This window comes from Protopterus annectens, chromosome 1.part0, assembly GCF_019279795.1.
Source record: "Protopterus annectens isolate FY-2018-M chromosome 1.part0, PAN1.0, whole genome shotgun sequence".
Classification (NCBI taxonomy): domain Eukaryota; kingdom Metazoa; phylum Chordata; order Ceratodontiformes; family Protopteridae; genus Protopterus; species Protopterus annectens.
In genome coordinates, this window is record NC_056725.1 from 538,847,795 (window position 1) to 538,870,501 (window position 22,707).

General features: G+C 45.4%; 1 protein-coding gene across 3 annotated transcripts in view; it reads left to right on the forward strand.

The window, feature by feature from the left end:
* Nucleotides 1-22,707, forward strand: part of XPO1 (exportin 1) — a 1,770,162-nt gene that overhangs the window by 610,196 nt on the left and 1,137,259 nt on the right. The window lies entirely within an intron of this gene.

Consider the following 22,707-nt stretch of genomic DNA (forward strand, 5'->3'; position numbering starts at 1 on the left):
TCCAGGAATGTCGTCGGTTAGCCATCCGACTACCGGGATTCTGAAAAAACGCAAGGTCCAAAACTGCTGACAACGCTTCTCCTAAGCCGTCCGCCGGTACTCAGTGAGGTGCTTTCGCAGCCCCTGATACCCGCTACTTCTGATTTGCAGACCTCTACTGAGACCCATTCGGAGTCCGGTGTGCCGCGAGATACTTCAACTATGGAACCCGCGGATGTCTCTACCTTGGATGGGTCCGGAGCCGCTGTGCAGGCACCGGCTTCTGAGGGTATATTCAGGCCTACAGACTTTTAATTATTTATTTATTTATTTTACATTTGTTGACCGGGCTAGTCTAACTGGATACATGTCCATTTTCAGTAGAGGCCCGGGGAGAAAAGCTCCAGGCATCTGCAGAGAGTAAATAATACAATATATAGTAATAGTCAAGTGGAATTACAGTACATTAGCTACATAGTGAATTAGCTAGATAGGTAGAAAAAATGTTTACGCAGTAGGTTAGTAGCTGTAAGCTAAGATTAAATACAGTAAACCAAGAACATGTTTTTTTTTTTTTTTTATATTTATATATATATATATATATATATAGATATATATATATATATATATATATATATATATAGAGAGAGAGAGATAGGTGAGATAAGACAGAAGAGTAGAAAAGTATAGAGAGAGCAGGAGGTGAAAGAGATATCAGTCTGGGTTGGAGCAGGGACATAGCCAGTGAGTTGTAAGATATTCTTTCAGATGCTTTTTAAACAGAATAGTGGAAGCAAGGGAGGAAAGTTCAGTAGGAAGCTGGTTCCAGATTTTCCCTACTGTGTTGGTGAAAAGTGAATCTCCTGCTTTGTTATTTGATTTAATAGAGGAAGCTAGAAGCTTATTCGATGAGCGTAGCATAGCAAGATTTTCGTAGGGTGAAATCAGGTTAGTGAGGATAGGGGTATTTTTTGGGTGATAATTTGTTGATAAAGTAGATGGTTCTGCAGTTCTAGCCATCCCAGTTGTTTTAGGTTAAGACAGTGGTGAGTTCTAAAGGTGGTGCCAGTGGCAAATCTGGCTATGTTATTGTAACTGGTGGAAAGTTTGGTGAGATTGTTTTTTGATAGATTGGTATATATTGCTGAAGCATAGAACAGGGTAGACATAAGATTGGTCTGGGCAATAGTTATTCTGGCTGAAGGGGAAAGAAAAGGTTTGATTCTGTAAAGAGTGCCTAGTTTTTTGTTGATTGTCTTTATAGTTGAGTTAATGTGATCATCAAAAGTAAGGTTATTATCTATTATTACTCCTAGAAGACGGGTCGAAGTGTCTGGGGCTATGTTGGTAGCATTGTTGGAGGTTAATGTGAAGTGCAATTGAGGTGATTTATGAGTTGGAGCAAAGAGTAATAACTTTGTTTTTTTGGGGTTCAGGAGGAGGCAGTGTTGCATAAACCAATTTTCAACACTGTTAAATACTGTTTGGGTGAGAGACCGCTGAGAGGATATGGACTTAGCTGAGCAAATTAAAGTGGAGTCATCTGCATATTGTATGCAGGTGGCCTGAGGAATATTGGTATGTAGGTCATTGATAAACAATGAGAAAAGTAGAGGTCCTAAAATAGAGCCTTGGGGTACTCCAGTGTTCACAGGAAGGGATTTTGAAAGATTATTATCCCACAATACTGCTTGTTGTCTGTTTTCCAGATAGGATTTAAACCAATTTAATGCATGTGGGTCAAGAGATTGGGCTTTTAGAATGTCTATAAGGATAGTATGGTTGACCATATCAAAGGCTTTTGAAAGGTCAATAAATAATGCAGAGGAAAAAGTGTTATTTTTACGGTTTTTGTTTATGGAGTCAGAAAAGGACAGAAGGGCAGTTGTTGTGCTATGGAAAGGCCTAAAGCCATGTTGGCAGTTGGCAAGTAGATTATTTTGGAGAAGGTGGGTAAGTAGTTGTTTGTGTATGCACTTTTCCATTATCTTAGCAATTGGAGACAGTAAGGCGATAGGCCGAAAGTTAGGGAGTTCAGTAGATGACCCACCCTTATGTAGAGGGATGATGTGGGGTACTTTCCAAATGGAGGGGATTTTGCTTTCTAAAATTGTTCTATTTATAAGGATGGAGATAGGATATGCAATAGCTTTTGCTGCTATTTGCAGGTATTCAGCTGGAAGACAGTCAGCAGAAGGGGTGCATGGTTTTAGTTTTTGAAGGAATTTGCAAATGAGTGATGTAGGTATCGGTTGTATTTGAAAGGTAGGAGATGGAGTCTCTGTGGTATTTAAAGGGGATGTGGTAATAGGTGGTAAAGTATTGGCTAGGGTTTGAATGGCTTCAGTGAAGTAGTTATTAAAGGCATCAGGAATTCGGTTGGAGTTATTTTGGTTGAAACCTGTTGGGGCAGGAGTTTTAACAGTTTGCATAGATTTAGCTTCATCTTCCATCTTTTTAAGAACTTCTTCAGCCTTGTTGCCAAACGGGCAGTCCTGATTTAAAGCAGCATCCATCAATTTAGCTTTAACATCAGGCATATTATATTGACACCGCCTTCATTACTAAGGCCTAAATCTCTATTCATGTCTAAAAAAACGGCGCCCAGGCCACATGCTCAGGCCCCTATGCCTAAAAAACAAATGATAAAAATGTCTGAAGATCTAATTACTCTAATCAGGGGTCGTCACCCCCCCCCCCCCCCAAGAGGCCTAGGGCTGAGCTTGATTATGAGTCTTCTGATCAGGATTCTGTTTCTTCTGCCTCTTCTGATTACTTGGATGTGTCCATACCTACTTATGAGGATTCGGATGCAGAGGATTCCATTCCCTCTGCTTCCCCTCCTGAGGATTTTTCTTTTGGGAAAACTTTACATACTTTAAGGGAGCATTTTCACTGGGAAAGCCAGGAATTTTCTGATTCAAAAAAAGAGGCTTAGGGATTTCCTTCTTCTACCTCAGCATAGGCCTTTGGCTATACCTCCTGTTCTAGACATTGTTGATGATGTGTTCTTGGAATCCAGTTTGGCTCCTGATTCCCTGCTTCTGCCCCCTAGTAAACCTGACAGATACTACAGGGTTCCTGAGTCCCACAAGTTCCTTTTCAAAAATCCTGTTGCAGATCCAGAGACTATTTCTCAGGGGCCCAGGGACATTAAGGCTTCTACTGCTAAAAATCCTACCCCTTCTGATAGAGACTCCAGGGCACTGGATAGATGGGGTAAAAAGGTTTATACTTCTGCAACCTTGGCAATCAGAGCTTTAAACTGCCTATTACATATGTTAAAATATCAACAGCATATTATTGGACTGCTTAAACAGAAAATAGTGTTGATTTCCTGACTATGTAGAAAGTAAAGATTTACAGGATTTAATGCATTCTGCTGAACAAGTTGGAAAACATACTTTGCAATGTGGTTTTGATTCTTTAGAGGCCTCTTACAGGGCTGCTGTTACTGGGTCTGTGCTTAGAAGGCATGCTTGGCTTAAGGAGCAATCTTTTCCTGATGTTAAAGCTAAATTGATGGATGCTGCTTTAAATCAGGACTGCCCGTTTGGCAACAAGGCTGAAGAAGTTCTTAAAAAGATGGAAGATGAAGCTAAATCTATGCAAACTGTTACAGATTTTTTACAAGTGCAACCTCCAAGATTTAGTAGGCACTGGCCTACTAAGAATTGGTCTTTTCCAGTCCCTTCCAGGTCCTCTCAGGCTAAAACCCAGACACAGCAAAAACCCCAGGTTTCAGTCCCAGGAAACTCTCAGAACTAAGAAGTGGGGGGGCCTCCACTTCCAAATCTGGAAATAACAAGACACCCCCCTATGGTAAACAGTCTCAATGACTTCCTTTTAAAATTTCCAAGCACTTACCTTTTGACCGCCCCTTTGGGGGGAAAGATTGCTCTTCTTGCAAAGAACTGGGAACTCATAACCCAGGACAAATGGGTTTTAAATATAGTGTCCCAGGGATACAGATTTCATTTCCACACATTGCCAACACCAAACGGGTGGCCAGACCTGCCCCCAAATCAGTAGGCAGAGGCTCTCTCCTTCTTAAGCATGTGGGCTATTCAGCTGGTACCAGAAGAGGAAAAAGGGTAGGGCTTCTACTCCAGGCTTTTTCTGGTACCCAGAAAAGACAAATCATGGCGTCCAATCCTGGATCTGTCTACTCTAAACAACTTTCTGGGGATTCCAAAATTCAAGATGCTGACTCCTCACCAGTTACTCCTTATGCTAGGCAAAGACACGTGGTTGGCAACTCTAGATTTATAAGAAGCATAACTGCACATCCCAATCAGGGAATCTTGCAGAAGATACCTACGCTTCAAAGCAGACTACTTGCATTATCCGTTCTCTGCACTGCCCTTTGGCTTGTCTACTGCGCCCAGGGTATTCACAACGTGCCTGGCTCCAGTTATTGCATTTTGCAGACAAAGAAATATTCAAATATATCCATACCTGGACGATTGTCTAATTCAGGCAGAAAACCAGGGCATACTTTTAAATCATCTGGCGTTTGTAAAAAGGGTTCCAACTTGTCTGGGGTACACCATAAACGAAAATAAATCTCAACTGGTACCCTGTCAACAAATTACATTCCTGGGTGCAAGCTTGAATACAACTGCCCAGATGGCTTTCCTCACGCCAGAAAAGCAAATTCAGTTGGTAACTTACTTAAAACAAGTGGCCACAAAAACCCTGCTTATGTGCAAGACAAATACTGCAAACCTTGGGGTTCATGGTCTCCTGCATTTTTCTAATTCCAGATGCAAAACTGCATATGAGGAAACTACAGTGGTATCTAAAACGTCTATGGAGTCAACATTATCACAGCCTGGAAACAATGATTCCTATCATACCTTGCCTACGCCTGGAGTTCCTATGGTGGGCAGACGCCTGCCACCAAAACAAGGGACTACCATTTACACTACCCCCTGCCGACCAGACCTTAACTACAGATGCATCAGACTATGCATGGGTGGCTCACCTGGCAGGGAAGTGCATTCAGGGCAAATGGAACCCAAACCAAATGCACCTACATATCAATCAAAAAGAAATGTTGGCTGTACAGAATGCTCTGACAGCCTTCAAAAGACTACATTCTTCCAGGACAACTATTGGTAAAGACGAACAATACCACGGTTATGTGGTACATAAACAAGCAGGGGGGGGTACACATTCCTGCCCCCTCTGCAGACTAGCCATGGCATTGTGGGACACAGCCTTGAGCTACCAAGTGCACCTACAAGCTCAATTCCTGCCAGGAAAATTGAATACACTGGCAGACGGACTAAGCAGAGACTTCATGGACCCACACGAGTGGAAACTGGAACCAAGGATTTTCAACATGTTGACAAGCGAATGGGGGAGCCCAGACATGGATCTATTTGCCTCCCCCAGAACTACCAGTTGGACAAATTTTGCACAAGGACTCTCCACAAACGAGCATGGAAAGTGGATGCTCTGTCTTTCAGCTGGAAAAACCTATCAGTCTGCACCTTCCCCCCACTGCCTCTGCTCTCCAAAGTTCTACTAAAAGTCAAACAGGACAAACCAAGGATGATCTTGATTGCTCCAGACTGGCCGTGCCATCACTGGTGTACCCCCTCATGCGCAGTGTGTTGCAGTTATCTCCATGGCACCTGCCTCAGACCCCTTCCCTGCTGTCTCAGCAGGAGAACTAGATTCTGCACCCTCAGCTTCCAGCATTGAACCTTAAATTCACCCTCATCATCCCTCAGCAGACATGTGATGGATGTCATCTTGGAGGCAAGGAGACCTAGTACTAGAAAATCTTATGCTGACAAATGGAAAAGATTCTGTGCCTGGAACTAATCTCAAGGGATGAGCACAGCAGCGCCCAATTTACCTCAGATTTTGCAATACTTAACTGAGATGCTTCACAAGGGCCAGTCTTTTTCCTCCTTTAAAATCCACGCCGCCGCTGTTTCAGCTCATTATAACACAGAACCTCCCCTCTTCTCTCATCCTCTGCTCAAGCAGGATCTCAGAGGGGCAAAAAACTTGAGACCACCCAGGAGAGCTCCAACCCCTGCCCTGGGACCTTAACTTTGTTTTGGAGAAACTCACTCCTACCTCCTTTCGAGCCAGCTGCTACTGCAGACTTAAAATTTCTTTCTTGGAAAACAGCCTTCCTTTTTAGCAATCACTTCAGCTAGAAGGATATCTCAATTACAGGCCCTTATGGCAGTGGAGCCTTTCATCATCTTTCATGCGGACAGGGTATCTCTCAGGACCAAGCCATCCTTCATGCCCAAGGTGGTTTCCAGTGTGGCTCTTAATCAGTCCTTTCATTTGCCAACCGTCTTTCCCAATCCACAGAACAAAGGGGAATAGATTCTGCATTCCTTGGATGTGCACTGACCAACTTAGATTCTACTTGGGCAGGACTAAACCTCGAAGAAAATCTGAACAACTGCTGGTAGCATTTGCTGCAGGGGCAGAGGGGAAGGCTATTTAGAAACAAACCATTTCTAAATGGATAAGCCATTGCATTCATTTCTGCTATAAGCACCATGGAAAACTTATCCCCCAGGGGATAAGATTTCACTCCACCTGGGCTGCATCTACTTCTGCAGCCTTTCTCAGAGGTGTTCCTACCAGGGACATCCTAGAAGCTGCTACCTGGAGCTCTGTACATACTTTCCCCAAGCATTATCATTTACCAATTTTCTGTAAATCCAGAGCTGGCTTTGCCACTGCTGTCTTGCAGGGCCTTATAGCTGACCCTAATACTGTATAAACTCCTCCTCCCAACCATAGCTTTGGGAATCTACCCAAATGTAATGACTGCAACAGTGAAACACGAAGAACATAGTACAGTTGTGTACACTTACCATAAATGTTCGCATGTATTCACTGTTTTGCAGTCCTGGTTACCCTCCCTCCAGCCCCCTAATTTTTTCTGGCTATACCTCTACTTTCCTTTACTATGCTTAAAAGCCTTTTTGGTTTATTTGCTTTTTGTTGGAGGTATACCTTTGTGTTTTTATGTTTATTTGCTCCCCATTAGGGGGACACCTGACATCTGGGGCAAGAAAAACTGATGCAATGGTGTCGGCTGCACGTTTTATACCCCTGACAACCTGACATCATGGAAGAAGGGACAGCAACCGATGCAGGACCCAAGACTTTGTCAATCAGGCCGACGAAGGGCAACCTGCCAGCAGATTACCCAAATGTAATGACTGCAACAGTGAATTCACTCTAACATCTACATTTATGGTAAGTGTACACAATTGTACTTTCTCTGCACTTCCCTTTGGCTTATCCACTACTCCCAGAGTCTTCACAAAATGCGTGGCTCTAGCCATTGCCTATTGCAGACAGAGAGAGATTTGAATTTACCCCTTCTTGGACTGCCTGATTCAGGCAGACAGGAAAAGCTGTAGCAGCACCTGACATTTGTAAAGAACCTTCTAACCTCCCTGGGGTACACTATCAACGAAAAGAAATCAGAACTAGTCCTCAGTCAAAAGATTGTATTCCTGGAAGCAAGCTTTGACACAGCATCCCAGATGGCATTACTTACTACAGAACAACAAGCCTATCTGACAGGCTACTTCACTCAAATCGCCACCAGAACCCAGCTGTCCGCAAGGAAAATCCTGCAGGCCGTATGGTTCATGGCCTCTTGCATTCTACTAATTCTGTATGCCAGACTGCATATGAATAAACTTCAGTGGTACTTAAAAAGTCTTTGGTGCCAACATTTTCAGGACCTGGAAACAGTCTTACCTATCATACCTTGTCTAAGGACAGAGTTTCTTTGGTGGGCAGCAGCATGCAACCACAACAAGGGATTTCCATTTCCTCAACCCCACGCCACCCAGACCCTAACCACAGACACATCAGACTATGCCTGGGGGACAGATCTGGACAAGTGCATTCAGGACCACTGGAGCCCAAGTCAAATTCATCTACACATCAACCAAAAAGAGATGCCAGCTTTTCAGCATTCTCTGACAGCTTTCAGATCCCTACTCTCACCAGAACCCCTGCTAATAAAAACAGACAATACCACAGATGTTCATCGTGCATACAGCTGCAGTAATCACAGATGGGTTTTCAGCCGTCAGGCAGTCCCTCGGTCGGCCGAATTCCAAAGTCTTGGTCCGGCGTCGGTTGTCGTCGCTTACTCTTCTGACGTCAGTAAGGCCAGAGTATATAAGACACAGCCGACGCCATGTTCTTCAGTCTTTTTTGCCGCGTGGTGCCCGAAGCAGAAGCAGTTCGCAAGTGCCGGTCGGCCAGCTCCTGAATTACGAAAAATTGGAACCGAAGTCTTCTTTAAAGCTAAGTACCCCGTTGGGGAAACTTTTCTTGCCTCAGACCGATGTCAGAAAAAGTTAATAATTGTATTTCTTGTGGGAAGCAAATACCGCATAAGGATTTCCATTCCCGTTGCATACCTTGTTTGGGCCCAGACCACGACGTCTCAGGCTGTCGCTTTTGCGCTACCTTCAATAAACGCACTATCAAGCGTCGGGCGGAGTTCGCCCAACACTACTTTGGTAAAGCTTTTGATTATAAGATGTCGTCGGACACTCTGACTACCGTTTTGTCCAAAAAACGCAAAGAAAAGGACCGACACACGAGACCCGCGTTCCCTGCCGACACCACGCCAAAACAGGCTACACGTGGTCTGGTTCTCAGCGAGACGCCTTTGCAGTCCCTGACTACCGACGACACTCCTTTGGCGGTGTTCTCTGTACCCGGGACCGCTGGGTCCTCGGTCCTTTCCCAGACTATAACCGAAGCCCCTGCTAATGTCGAGCCTACTAATGTGGACAGGTCCACCTCCACCCATGGTGTATTTAGGCCCTCATCTTCTTTTTCAATAAAGGCTTTTACTAAATCCAAAGCAGCCAGGCATCCCACGAGGCCTGTTGCACAGGGCCCATCTCCTGGACCCATGCCTAAGAAACAGATGCTTAAAATGGCTGAGGATTTAATTACTCTTATCAGAGGTTCTCAGCCCCCTCCTGACAAGAGACCCAGAGTGGAGGAAGAATCTCCCTCTTCTGATCAGGGATCCATTTTATCAGAACATTCTGATGCAGAGGAACACTCTTACTCCCCTTTTGAGGATTCGGATGCAGAACAGTCCATTCCTTCTGTATCCCTCCTGAGGATTTTTCTTTGGGGAAACCTTGCACACTTTGAGGGAACACTTCCATTGGGAAGGCCAAGACTTTTCAGATTCCAAGAAAAGACTTAGGGAATTTCTTTGGTTACCTCAGCACAGACCTCTGGCTATACCCCCTGTTTTGGATGTACTGTATGATGTCTATTCGGAGGCTTGCCTTAACCCTGATTCTCTGCCTCCTGCACCAGTAAAACCTGATAGGTATTACAGAGTACCCAGCTCTCACCAATTTCTCTACAAAGGCCATAATGCTGACCCTGAAACCATTTCACAAGGCCCCAAGGGATTAAAGGCATCCACTGCCAAGAATCCACTCCCTGCAGAAAGGGAATCCAGATCTCTAGAAAGGTGGAGTAAAAAGGTATATACCTCGGCCACCCTAGCCATGAGGGCCTTAAACTGTCAGTTTCATATGATTAAATATCAACAGTACCTGTTATCACAATTAAGGGACAAAATGTCTCAACCTGAACAACCAGATTTAAGAGTTACAGGATATGATGCATAGTGCGGAGCAAGTGGGTAAACACACCTTACAATGTGGATGTCCTTCAAGGATGCATCTGCAGTCCTAACAAATGGGTTGTCCTGGCCTCAGGCAGCCCTTCGGTCGGCCGGATTCCAAAGTCTGGGTCTGGCCTCGGCTGATGTCGCACTTCACCCGACGTCATAGCTGCAGTTCAGCGGGTATAAAGGCATCAGCCGACGCCATTTTCCTCAGTCTTTCTTGCCGCGTGGCGCCCGAAGCAGAAGCTGTTCGCAAGTGCCGGTCGGTCAGAACCAGAGATTGCTACTACCGAAGACTTCTAAAAAGCTAAGTACCCCGTTGGGGACTCTTTCTTGCCTCAGCCGATGTCAGAAAAAGTGAATAACTGTTTAACTTGTGGGAAACAAATACCTCATAAAGATTTCCACTCTTATTGCCTACCTTGTTTAGGCCCAGACCACGACATAGCAGCCTGTCTAGCCTGTGCTTCTTTCAACCGACGGACACTTAGACGTCGGTCGAATTGCTGAGGAGTTTTTCGCCCGCTTTTGCTTACAACATGCCATCGGAAACTCCGACTTCACAATTAGCTAAAAGAGCAAGGAAAGGACCGACACTCGCGTCCGCGGTTTCGCCGAAACCGCGGTTAAGTCAACATGAGTGTCTCGGTTTCGCTGAAACCGAGCCCTCGGTTCTTCCTTCGGCCGAAGCTTGCCTCCCACCGAGGCCTCATCCAGCATGGCTGAATCTGCTACTGAAATTCCACCTGCTTTTACAGGTTCACAGGATTTATCTGATACTATCCCTTTAGATATATCCACTCCTTCACGTGGAGCTGCTAGGCCCCTGCATCCATGTCGATTAAGGCTTTTGCCAGGGCTAAAGCAGCAAAATCAACCAAGACTGTGCCTACTAAGACCCCCTCTCACAGGCCTAGCTCTAGTACTCAAATGCTTAGTCTAGCAGAGGATCTCATTTCTTTGATCAGGGGATCCCAACCTCACCCTGACAGGGCCTCTCACCCACCTCCAGAGAAGAGGCCTAGAGCAGAGCACCCTGAGCCAGTTTCTTCAGATTTCTCTTCTGATGATTCAGAAAATACAGACCCTCCAGAAGGCCCTTATTCTCCTTATGAGGACTCTGATGCAGAAGACTCCATTCCTTCTGCCTCTCCGCCTGAGGAATTTTCTTTTGGGGAAACCTTGCATGCTATGAGGGAACAATTTCAATGGCAGGGCCAGGATTTTTCAGACTCTAGGAAAAGGCTTAGGACCTTTTTGCATTTGCCACAGCATAGGCCTTTAGCCATTCCTCCAGTACTTACTGTTGTGGATAATGCATTTAATGATGCTTGTACTGCCCCTGATTCACTTCCTCCGGCCCCTGCTAAGCCCGACAGGTACTACAGAGTTCCGGACACACATTATCATTTGTATAAGGCTCCTTTTGCAGATCCTGAAACTATTTTGCAGGGACCCAAGGCTGTAGCAGCTACCTCTGCCAAAAACCCCCCTCCCCTCTGAAAGGGAATCTAGGGCCTTAGAGAGATGGGGTAAAAAAGTTTATACTTCTGCTACTCTTTCGGCTAGGGCCTTAAACTGTCAATTCCACATGATTCAGTATCAGGAATTTATGTTAGACCAGTTAACTAAAAAACTGTCCTCGCCTGAACCATTAGACAAAAAGTCTCTTCAGGAAATGGTACATAACATACAGCAGGTCAGTAATCATTCCTTAAAATGCGGCTATGATGCACTGGAGGCTTCCTTTAGATCAGCAATGACTGGTACAGTGATCAGAAGGCATGCATGGTTAAAAGAGCAGTCCTTACCAGACCATGTAAAATCAAAGCTCCTAGATGCTCCCATGGATAAGCATAATTTGTTTGGCTCACCTGCACAGCAGGTGCTGAAGAAGGTGGAAGAGAAAGCAAAATCTGTCCAGACAGTCAAGGATTTCTTACAGGTCCAGCCTCCGAGGTTTAGTAGGAACTGGCCTTCCAAGAATTGGTCCTTTCCAGACACCACCAGAGCACAGAGAGGCAGGAATAGGCGCCCAAGAGGCAGGGGTCAATCCAGAGGTGCCTACAGGGGACGTCAGTGGCAGCCTAACAACCAGCGAAGTACTGCCACAGATCCAGCCACTACCACTTCCACAGGACAATCACAGTGACTTGGCTCTGAGACCGCCTACCAGGGAACAACTAGATGCACCCTTAGGCGGAAAGCTAGCCTTATTTTCAGTAAACTGGCATTACATCACAGGAGACAAATGGATTTTACGACAAAGGTTACAGGTTTCACTTCCATACTCAACCAAGGAAGAGAGGAATGCCAAACCTACCTCCAAATCAAAGGACAAAAGCTCTAGAACAAATAGGCAACTTAATAAGGATGAGAGCTATAGAAAAGGTACCGTCTATGGAACAAGGGCAAGGATTTTACTCCAGACTTTTCCTGGCGCCAAGAAAAGAAAACCAATGGAGACCTATTCTAGACCTGTCCGCTCTGAACACATATCTCATTGTTCCAAAATTCAAGATGCTGACCCTACAGCAGCTTCTTCCCATGCTGGGCAAGGAGTCTTGGCTGGTAACTCTAGATCTCAAGGAGGCATACCTGCACGTCCACATACGACCAAATTGCAGAAGATACCTCAGATTTCTTGCAGGATCAGAGCATTATCAATTCTCAGCATTGCCCTTTGGCTTATCTACTGCCCAGAGTATTCACGAAATGCCTGGCATCAGTAATTGCTCATTGCAGGCTTCAGGGAATTCAAATTTACCCTTACCTGGACGACTGCCTGTTGCAAGCGGACAGCAAAAACAAATTAGCAACAGATTTGAAAAAGGTCATTCATCTGCTACAAGCCCTGGGATACACAGTCAATATAAAAAAGTCAAGGCTGATACCATCCCAGAGGATAACTTTCTTGGGTGCAGAACTGGACACATCAAATCAAATGGCATCCCTCACAGCAGAAAAGCAGAAGCACCTTCCTCTCTATTTCATAGCATTAACAACGCAGAACCAGCTAACAGCAAGGAAGGTCCTGCAAGCCCTGGGTTACATGGCATCCTGCATAATATTGGTTCCACATGCCAGACTACATATGAGGAAGTTGCAATGGTACCTAAGGAATTTATGGTCTCAGCACAAGCTCAGCCTAGAAACCCAAATTCCAATAATTCCATGCCTGAAGCAAGAATTCCAATGGTGGGCTCAGGCCTGTCAATTGAACAAAGGACTGCCCTTCCACAGCCCTCAACCAAGCCAGACTATCACCACGGACGCCTCAGACCTCGGTTGGGGGGCACACATGCTGGACAAGTGCATACAAGGCTTATGGACTCAAGACCAGCTGAACCTACACATAAATCAAAAGGAGATGCTGGCAGTAAAACTGGCAATTTAGACATTCAGACCGTTTCTTCAACAGGGTCAATTGCTGATAAGGACGGACAACACCACAGTTATGTGGTACATCAACAAACAGGGAGGCACACATTCATACCCTCTATGCCGGATGGCAATGGACCTCTGGAATGTGGCCCTGAGCTTCAACATTCAGCTCCAGGCAATATTTGTACCAGGAAAAGAAAATATACTAGCAGACATCCTAAGCAGAACTACCACGGATGCCCACGAATGGATGCTGCATCCAGACATCTTCAAATCCATTACAAGGAAATGGGGACTACCAGAAATAGACTTATTCGCATCCCCACACAACCACCAATTGAAAAAATTCTGCACAAGGACATACCACCCTCTGGCTTGGAAGGTGGACTCCCTATCTTTCAGCTGGGAAAACCTGACAGCATATGCATTCCCACCTCTTCCTTTGATGCACAAGGTGCTATTGAAGATCAAAGAAGACCGCCCAAGGATCATCCTGATAGCTCCAGACTGGCCGAGGCAGCATTGGTACCCATTACTGAGGAGTATGTCTCGGGAACAAATATGGCCTCTGCCCCTAGTTCCCTTACTGCTAACACAGAACAACTTCAAAACCCTGCATCCAAACTTGAAAACGTTGAAGCTAGTTGCCTGGAACATTGCATAAGACAAAATAACCCAGATTTATCTCAAAGGGTTAAAGACATTATGTTGGAGGCTCGCAGACCCTCAACAAGGAAAACTTATTCAGCAGAATGGAAAAGATATCTCATTTGGAGTGCAGCTAAAGGAGAAGATGTGTCACTGGTAAACATAGCTAACATCCTGGAATACTTGGCAGAACTTTTCCACAATGGCCTGTCCTATTCTTCCATTAAGATTCATGCATCAGCTATTTCAGCAGAATACAACATGGACCCTCCAGTCTTCTCTTATCATCTACTCAGGCAGTTTCTGAGAGGAATTAAAAATGTAAAGCCACCAAGGAAGCCACCATTGCCCGCATGGGACTTGAGCTTTGTGCTGGAAAAGTTGACACTCCCTCCTTTTGAACCAGCAGCAACAGCAGAATTACAGTACTTATCATGGAAAACTGCTTTCCTGCTTGCAATCACTTCAGCAAGAAGGGTTTCTGAATTACAGGCATTAATGGCAGTACAGCCCTTCCTTATCTTCCATCAAGATAGAGTGTCCATGAGAACTAATCCTACTTTTATGCCAAAGGTGGTCTCCAGGGTATCTCTAAACCAAGCTATCCACCTACCTGCATTCTTCCCCAACCCACAGAACAGGGGAGAAAGATTATTACATACCTTGGATGTACATAGGCAATTGCGCTACTACCCGGACCGAACCAAGAGCAATAGAAAAACTGACCAGCTACTGGTAGCATATGCAACAGGAATGGAAGGAAAAGCAATTTCAAAACAGACAATCTCAAAGTGGATAGGAAATTGCATTAGATTTTGTTACTCTTACCATGGAAAGACAACTCCAGAAAACATCAGACCTCACTCCACAAGGGCTACAGCCACTACTACAGCTTTTTTACGAGGAGTGGCTACCAAAGACATTTTAGAGGCTGCTACTTGGAGCTCCGTGCATACATTTGCCAAGCATTATAATCTACCCTTATACTCCAGATCCCGAGCAGGTTTTGCCACTGCTGTTTTGCAAGGGATCTTAACTACACCATAATCTTATTATTGCCTCCTCCCCCAGTTTGGCTATGGTATTCTACCCATTTGTTAGGACTGCAGATGCATCCTTGAAGGACATAGTACAGTTTTGTACCTACCATAAATGTAGATGTCCGAGAGGTATGCATCTGCAGTCAGGATTACCCACCCTCCTTCCCCTCTGTGGTACTCCTAGGGTATTTGCCCATCTTGTAGCTAGCTGGGGAATCTATTATGGTGTATTTGTTTGTATATATGTATATACATGTTTATTTCTATTTGCTCTCTATTGTTTGGAAACATTTGCATTTATCCAAATTTAGCCTTCCTAGAGGGCACCTGGCATCTGGGGCAAGAAACACTGAGGAAAATGGCGTCGGCTGATGCCTTTATACCCGCTGAACTGCAGCTATGACGTCGGGTGAAGTGCGACATCAGCCGAGGCCAGACCCAGGCTTTGGAATCCAGCCAACCGAAGGGCTGCCTGAGGCCAGGACAACCCATTTGTTAGGACTGCAGATGCATACCTCTCGGACATCTACATTTATGGTAGGTACAAAACTGTACTTTATGATGCCCTAGAGGCTTCCAGTAGAGCGGCTGCCACAGGATCAGTCATTCGCAGGCATGCCTGGCTTAGGGAACAAAATTTACCTGATCATGTGAAAGCTAAACTTCTTGATGCTCCTTTACAAAAGGATGTATTATTTGGTACTAATGCTGAGGACATACTACGGAAAATGGAAGAAAAAGCCAAATCTATGCAAAATGTCAAGGCTTTCTTACAGGTCCAACCACCACGTTTTAGCAGAAATTGGCCTTCAAAAAAATGGTCCTTTCCAGCCACTGACAAGCCCCAAAGAGGTAGATACAGACGCACAAGAGGCAGAGGGCAATCACAAGGATCATATAGAGGCAGACAATGGCAATCTCCAGCACCAAGAAGTGGTGAAGACAGTGCACAACAATACAGGAAGCAAACCCAATGACTCCCTCATTTCCATGCCAAGCAAGTCTCAGCTGACAGCTCCTTTGGGAGGGAAACTAGCATTATTTGCAAGCAATTGGCATATTGTCACAACAGACAAATGGATACTGGACATTATAAACAGAGGCTACAAATTTCAATTTCACACTCTTCCAAAAATGAGAGGCATGCCAAACCTGCCACAAAATCAAAGGGCAGAGGCACAACTGCAAAGTTCAAAGCTCCTAAACATGAGAGCTATACAAAAGGTACCTACACACCAACAAGGTCAAGGTTTTTATTCAAGACTTTTTCTGGTACCAAGAAAAGGAACCGACTGGAGACCCATTTTGGACTTATCCATCCTAAACACATTCCTACTGTACCAAAATTCAAGATGCTCACATTACAGCAACTTCTTCCCATGCTGGGCAAGGAGTTTTGGCTGGTAACATTGGACCTCAAGGAGGCATACCTGCATGTCCCAATCAGACAAAGCTGCAGAAGATACCTCAGATTTCTTGCAAGTTCAATCCACTATCAATTCTCTGCATTGCCCTTTGGCTTATCTACTGCGCCCAGAGTATTCACAAAGTGCCTGGCATCAGTGATTGCCTACTGCAGACTTCAAGGGATACAAATTTACCCTTATCTGGACGACTGCCTGATCCAAGCGGACAGCAAACGATACTACTGGAACATCTGGCATATGTGACACGGTTACTGCTTTCTCTGGGATATACCATCAACAAGGAGAAATCAAGACTAACACCATCTCAGAAAATAAACTTCCTGGGTGCCAACTTGGACACAAACACCCAGATGGCATATCTTACGCCAGAAAAACAAGGGCAACTATCTCAGTACTTCAAAACACTAGCAAAAAGTACCAGGCTTACTGCAAGGAAAATCCTGCAGGCTCTGGGATTCATGGCATCTTGCATTCTTCTATTCCCATGTGCAAAGCTGCATATGAGGAAACTTCAATGGTACCTAAAAAATCTATGGTCTCAACACAGTCACAGTTTGGAAGCAATTATACCAATAATTCCATGTTTGCAAAAGGAATTTCTGTGGTGGGCCCAAGCATGTCAAGTAAACACAGGCCTTCCATTCTGCAAGCCTCAAGCAAAACAAGTCATAACCACAGACGCCTCAGATTACGCCTGGGCGCACATGAAGGACAGGTGCATTCAGGGCAGATGGTCCCAAAAGGAAAAGCACCTTCACATCAATCTAAAAGAAATGCTAGCAGTAATAAATGCAATTACAGCTTTCAAGGACTTCCTGCATCCAGGACAATTACTGATAAGAACAGACAACACCTCAGTAATGTGGTACATAAACAAACAAGGAGGAACACATTCATACCCCTTGTGCAGACTAGCCATGACTCTTTGGAACTTGGCTCTGGAAAGACAAATCAAACTTCAAGCACAGTACTTGCCAGGACTGGAAAACACACTGGCAGACACTCTAAGCAGAAATATGACAGATCCACACGAATGGAAGTTACATCCTCAGGTGTTTACAGAGATAATCCAAGCGTGGGGGAGGCCAGACATAGGTCTTTTTGCCTCCCACAGGAACCATCAACTGAAAAAGTTTTGTTCAAGGACCTTTCATCCAAAGGCCTGGAAAGTGGACGCCCTTTCATTCAGTTGGACAGCATGGACAGTTTATGCATTCCCACCTCTGCCCCTTCTGCCCAAGGTGCTTTTGAAAGCAAGAACAGACAAACCGAGGATGATACTGATTGCTCCAGATTGGCCAAGGCAACACTGGTATCCACTCCTGAGGAGCCTAACACATACTCCTCCCTGGTCCCTGCCTCTAATGCCTCTCCTACTGAATCAGAACAGCTACAAAACTCTTCACAGTCAGCTGAAAACACTCAACCTCGCTGCATGGAAAATTCCTTGACACCACACCATTCCCTACTCTCCAAGGAGGTGCAGGATGTCATTTTGGAGGCCAGAAGACCATCTACTAGAAAAGCATACTCTGCAAAATGGAAGCGGTTTTGCTGTTGGAATGAGAAAAGAGGCCAGGACCCTAGAAAATTGAACTTGCCTCAGGTTTTACAGTACCTAGCTGAACTGCTGAACAGTGGACTTTCATTTTCTTCCATAAAAATACATGCCTCAGCCATTTCTGCAGAATTCAACACGGATCCTCCTTTATTCTCTCACCCACTCTTACGACAGTTCCTCAGAGGGGCTAAGAATATAAGACCTCCAAGGAAGCAATCAATACCAGCCTGGGACCTTAATTACATACTAGAAAAATTAACATTGCCTCCCTTTGAACCTGCTGCCTCAACAGATCTGCAACATTTGTCCTGGAAAACAGCTTTCCTTCTGGCCATCACTTCAGCTCTAGGGTTTCTGAACTACAGGCCCTCATGGCGGTGCAGCCCTTCCTCATCTTCCATCAGGACAGGGTTTCCCTTCGTACCAACCCATCTTTTATGCCAAAAGTGGTATCCAGGGTAGCCTTAAATCAAGCCATACACCTACCTACCTTTTATCCTAACCCTCAAAACAAAGGGGAGAGGCTGCTTCACACTTTAGACATCCATAGGCAGCTACGTTATTATTTGGACAGAACAAAGTCCTTCAGGAAATCAGAACAACTTTTTGTGTCCTATGCCGTAGGGGCTCAAGGGAAACCAGTTACCAAACAGACCATTTCCAAGTGGATTGGCCACTGCATACGGTTTTGTTATTCCTATCATGGGAAATCTGTCCCTACTGGTATCAGATCTCACTCCACCAGGGCCACAGCCACCTCTACAGCCTTCCTCAGAGGCGTTCCTACTAAGGATATTTTGGAGGCAGCCACTTGGAGTTCTGTACATATCACAAAACACTACCACCTACCCTTATATTCTAGAACAAGAGCAGGCTTTGCCACTGCTGTTTTGCAGGGCATTCTGGCTCAACCTAGTTCCTCATAGTACCTACCACCCTATGCATAGCTTTGGGACTCTACCCATCTGTGATTACTGCAGCTGTATGCACGATGAACATAGTACAGTTTTGTACCTACCATAAATGTAGATGTTCGAGTGCTAATACAGCTGCAGTACAGGTTTCCCTCCCTCCTTCCCCACTTGGTAAAGGCATGGGGCCTAACAACCTCTTCATACCACCTGACTGGGTTATCCTGCTATGTTTTATTTGCTTGCTTACACTGATTTTGCATTACATTGCATTGCCTGCATATGTAGATAAGCCTTATTTATGTATTGCCTTCCTTTTGGGGGCACCTGACATCTGGGGCAAGAAAGACTGAAGAACATGGCGTCGGCTGTGTCTTATATACTCTGGCCTTACTGACGTCAGAAGAGTAGCGACAACCGACGCCGGACCAAGACTTTGGAATTTGGCCGACCGAGGGACCGCCTGACGGCTGAAAACCCATCTGTGATTACTGCAGTTGTATTAGCACTCGAACATCTACATTTATGGTAGGTACAAAACTGTACTTTATGTGGTACATCAACAAGCAGGGGGGAATCCACTCTTACCCACTTTGCAGGATAGCCATGGCCCTGTGGAACACAGCCTTGGACATGCATATCCCTCTGCAAGCTCAATTCCTGCTAGGCAAACAAAACTCTCTGGCAGACGACTTGAGCAGAAATCTTCTAGACCCACAAGAGTGGCAATTAGACCCCAGCACCTTCAGCCTTCTAACCCAGAAATGGGGGACTCCAGAGGTGGACCTCTTTGCCTCCCCCTACAAGCACCAGCTCAGCAAATTCTGCAAAAGGACACCTCACAGCAGGGCCTGGAAAGTGGATTTCTTGTACTTCCAGTGGGTAAACCTCTCAATCTATGCATTTCCCCCTCTGCCTCTTCTCACAAGAATATTAATCAAGATAAGACAGGATAGACCAAGGGCAGTCCTGATTGCCCTGGACTGGCCACACCAGCACTGGTACCCACTACTGCGCAGCCTGTTACCGGTGCCACCCTGGCACCTACCCCAGATCCCAACCCTCCTCACTCAGCAGGAGGGACAGATCTTGCATCCGCAACTGCAAACCCTGAATCTTGCAGCCTGGCTTATTCCTTGAATTCTCCCCCAGTGACCAGCCTAAGCAAGCAGGTGCTAGACGTCGTTCTTGAAGCCAGAAGATCCAGTACAAGGAAATCCTCTGCTGATAAGTGGAAAAGATATTGTTCCTGGATTCAGTCTAAATGAGAGGACACAGCACTGCCCTCCTTACCTCTAATCCTGGATTAGCTAACAGATCTACTCCACAGAGGCCTAGCCTCCTCCTCCATTAAGATCCATGCCTCTGCCATCTCGGCTCATTACAGCACTGAGCCACCACTCTTCTCACACCCTCTCATCAGACAGTTCATGAGATGGGCAAACAATTTAAGGCCACCAAGGAGAGCACCCACCTCTGTTTGGGACCTTAACTTTGTAGCTCACCCCCCCCCCCCCCCTTGAGCCTGCAGCGTCAGCAGAGTTAAAATTCCTCTCTTGGAAAACAGCCTTGCTTCTGGCCATCACTTCATCTAGAAGAGTGTCTGAGCTACAAGCACTTATGACTGTGGAGCCCTTCATTATTTTGCATGCTGAGAGGGTCTCCCTCAGGACTAACCCTTCATTTATGCCTAAAGTGGTGTCCATTGTGGCTCTCAACCAATCTGTCATTTGACAACTTTATTCCCTAATCCTCAAAATAAAGGGGAAAGGATCCTGCACTCTTTGGACATGCACAGACAGCTCAGATTCTACCTTGAACAGAACTAAGCCCTTCAGGAAATCTGACCAGTTACTAGTCAGTCTTGCACCAGGGGCAGAGGCAAGGCCATTTCTAAAGAAACAGTTTCCAAATGGCTAGCACACTGTATCCATTTCTGCTACAAACACCATGGGAAACCAACTCCTCAGTGGGTCAGAACGCATTCCACTAGGGCAACTTCTACCTCTGCAGCATTCCTAAGGTGAGTCCTTACCAGGGACATTCTGGAAGCTGCTACTTGGAGTTCTGTACACACCTTCACCAAGCATTACCACCTGCCTATATTTTCCAAATCCAGGGTGGGTTTTGCAACTGCAGTCCTGCAGGGCATTCTAGCCAGCCCCAACTCTTCTTGACTGTCTCCACCCTTTCTTCAGCTTTGGGAATCAACCAAAGTGTGATGACTGCAACAGTGAAACACAAAGAACATAGCACAGTTGTGTACACTTGACATAAATGTAGATGTTAGTGTATTCACTGTTGCACTCCTAGTTTCCCACCCTCCAGCCCCTTGTCTCTCTCTCTCTCTCTCTCTCTCTGTCTCTCTCTCTCACACAAGTGCAGCAGCAGCTACTTCATCCTGTTTCCCCCTGAGGGACGCTCTAATTCATGATTTGCCCATGGGATTTCTTTACCCTTATCCTCCCATCCCCTGATTCCACAATTTCTCAAGAAAGCTCTTCGGTTGAGATGCAAGGTGATCCTTGTTATGGCCTTGACAAGTTTGGTTCCCCTTCCTTCAGCCTCACCTTGGTATACCCACTGTTGATTCTTGACCCTCTTCCAGATTTGATTACTCACCCCCAAGGGTTGAGCCATCCAAATCTGTCTAGTCTCAAGCTGACAGCTTGGTTTCTCTACTTCTGTTAGTTGCCAGGCAAGCCAATCTCTCTTCACCTGTTCAAGACATCATTCTGACCTCTCATAAACCATCCACCAGAAGACTTTATCATGATCAATGTAAAAGGTTCTCCATGTGGTCTAAGGATAACTAACTAGACCCGTATTTGGCTCCAGTGACTGCGGTGCTGCAATACTTGGCTAAGTTTTTTGATAATGGAGCCTCTGCCTCTACCGTACGAGTACACCTGGCAGCAATTTCTAATTTCCTCAGTGGTATAGATGGCACCCCTCTCATCCCTTTACCTCTATGCAAAGCCTTTCTCAAGGGAATTTTTCATATCAGGCCTCCTGTCAGCCTGTGGAACCTCTCCTTAGTCCTTCAGTCTTTGACTCAAAAACCCTTTGAACCCACAGCGAAGTGTGACCTAAAGTTCTTGTCCTAGAAATCTATGTTAGTAGCCATCACGTCAGCCAGACTGGTCTCAGAGCTGCAGGCATTGTGTATCAAGAGGCCCTATTTGGTCTTCTATAAAGACAGAGTATCACTATCACTTCAGACGAATCTGTCCTTTCTTCCCAAAGTTGTTTCTGAATTCTCCATTGACTTACCAGTGTTCTTTCTGAATTTTTCCAGCAAAGGAGAGTACTGCCTACACTCCTTGGATGTACATAGGCAACTGAGATTTTACCTAGACAGGACCAAACCTATCCGGAAGTCCGAACAGCTTTTCATCTCCTTTTCTGGGACCAGAATGGGAAATGCTGTTTCTAAGGTTACATTATCAAAATGGCTAAGAGACTGCATATGTTTCATCTATTCCCTCATAAAAAAAAAAACAATGCCAAAAGTTAAAGCTCAGTCCAGTAGATCTATGGCAACTTCTGTAGCTTTCCATTCCCGGGCTTCCATGGATGACATTTGCACAGCAGCCACTTGGGCTAAGCCTTATACCTTTATCCATCATTACAAATTGGACTTGGTCTCGAGGGAGAAATGCCCTCGGCTCAATGGTACTCAGGAATGTTCTTCCATAAGGGCCGTCCATGGACCTCAAGGTAGCTTGGGATTCTGTCCCATCAGTGATGAATGGAAAGACGATGAACAACATCAGATAAAGAAGTTGTCTTACCATAACGTTTCATCTGTGTTGTTCATCTTTCATTCATCACTTCCCAGCCACTCACCCTCAAGACTCCTGGGGGATGCTTTGGGTCAAAGTGGTGCCCTAGGGTAGTTGCACAGAAGTGGCCTTAGCTTTACTTCTCTATCTCCAGCAAACTCAATCTGAGGTAACAGGGAGAAGGGCATTCTGGGTAGAAGCTTAGCTCAAGAGTTTTTGGCTGTCGCAAACTTTGTAAAAAGGCTGATTCGGTTCCAAGGGCTCAGACCCGAACCCCATCAGTGATGAGTGGAAGA